Genomic DNA, 1,758 nt, shown 5'->3' on the forward strand with positions numbered 1-1,758 from the left:
TGTCCCCCCGCTGTCCCCGCCCGTGCCGCGGTCACCTCGGTGCTCGGCGGCCGCGGTGGCCTCGCTGCGCATGGCGCTGCCCACGAAGACGCCGTGGCGCCAGTTGAAGGCCTCGTAGATCAGGGGCACCCCTGGGGGCACCACGAGGGCGTCACCACGGGGGTGTCAGAGGGTGGGGGTCACCCTGTGGGTGTCACTGGACAGGTGTCCCCGTGTGGGTGTCCCCAGGGTGTCCCTGTGTGGGTGTCACTCTGTGGGGGGTCACCCTGTGGGTGTCACCATGGAGCGTGTCACTATGCGGACGGCACCATGGAGCTGTCACCATGAGGGTGACACTACATGGGTGTCCCTGTGTGGGTGTCACCATGGAGGGTGTCACCGTGCGGGTGTCACTGGACTGGTGTCTCTGTGTGGGTGTCACCCTGTGGGTGTCACTCGGCAGGTGTCACCCTGTGGGTGTCACCATGGAGGTGTCACCATGAGGGTGACACTACATGGGTGTCCCTGTGTGGGTGTCACCATGGAGGGTGTCACCGTGTGGGTGTCCCCAGTGGGTGTCCCCGTGTGGGTGTCTCCATGTGGGTGTCGCCATGCAGGGGTGGGTGTCACCATGGATGGTGTCACCATGGATGGTGTCACCCTGGTGGTGTCCCCAGGGTGTCCCCGTGTGGGTGCCACAAGTGTATCACCATGCAGGGTGTCACCCTGTGGGTGTCAGTAGGCAGGTGTCCCTGTGCGGGTGTCACCCTGTGGGTGTCCCCAGTGGGTGTCCCCAGTGGGTGTCCCTGTGTGGGTGTCCCCATTTGGGTGTCACCCTGTGGGGGTCACCATGGAGGATGTCACCATGTGGGTATCACTGTGGGGGTGTCTCTATGTGGCTGTCACCCTGTGGGGTGTCACTCAGCAGGTGTCACCATGGAGGGTGTCACTGTGGAGACGTGGGTGTCACCATGGTGGTGTCACCCTGTGGCTGTCCCCAGTGGGTGTCCCCGTGCGGGTGTCCCCAGGGTGTCCCCAGTGGGTGTCACCCTGTGGGTGTCCCCAGGGTGTCCCTAGTGGGTGTCACCCTGCGGGTGTCCCCAGTGGGTGTCACCTTGTGGGTGTCCCCAGGGTGTCCCCAGTGGGTGTCACCCTGTGGGTGTCCCCAGTGGGTGTCCCCATGCGGGTGTCACCCAGTGGGTGTCCCCAGGGTGTCCCCGTGCAGGTGTCACCCTGTGGCTGTCCCCAGTGGGTGTCACCCTGCGGGTGTCCCCGTGTGGGTGTCCCCAGGGTGTCCCCGTGTGGGTGTCACCATGGATGGTGTCACCCTGGTGGTGTCACCCAGTGGGTGTCCCCAGTGGGTGTCCCCAGGGTATCCCCAGTGGGTGTCCCCGTGTGGATGTCACCATGGAGGGTGTCACCCTGTGGGTGTCCCCAGTGGGTGTCCCTGTGCAGGTGTCACCCAGTGAGTGTCCCCAGGGTGTCCCCAGGGTGTCCCCGTGTGGGTGTCACCCTGTGGGTGTCACTGGACAGGTGTCACTGTGTGGCTGTCTCCCTGTGGGTGTCACCATGGATGGTGTCACCCTGGTGGTGTCACCCTGCCAGTGTCCCCAGTGGGTGTCCCCAGTGGGTGTCCCCAGTGGGTGTCCCCAGTGGGTGTCCCCAGCGTGTCCCCAGGTCCCCCGTGGCCGCTCACCGCGCGGGCGCCGCCCGCCGAAGATGATGGCGTCGATGGGGACGCCGTCGGGGTCCTCCCAGGCCGGGTCCATGACGGGGCAG

The 1,758-nt window shown here is 66.0% G+C and overlaps 1 long non-coding RNA gene across 1 annotated transcript; it reads right to left on the bottom strand.

Moving 5' to 3' along the window:
• Window positions 1-54: 54 nt before the first annotated feature.
• LOC112958100 lies at window positions 55-1,752 on the bottom strand. The gene is made up of 2 exons (XR_003251346.1): window positions 1,676-1,752; window positions 55-131 (listed from the first exon to the last, which is right to left on the bottom strand). It is a non-coding gene; the product is annotated as an uncharacterized LOC112958100 (long non-coding RNA).
• Between the last annotated feature and the right edge of the window lie 6 nt (window positions 1,753-1,758).

This window comes from Nothoprocta perdicaria, unplaced genomic scaffold, assembly GCF_003342845.1.
Source record: "Nothoprocta perdicaria isolate Ctin4 unplaced genomic scaffold, notPer1 scaffold_1111, whole genome shotgun sequence".
In the NCBI taxonomy this organism is placed as follows: domain Eukaryota; kingdom Metazoa; phylum Chordata; class Aves; order Tinamiformes; family Tinamidae; genus Nothoprocta; species Nothoprocta perdicaria.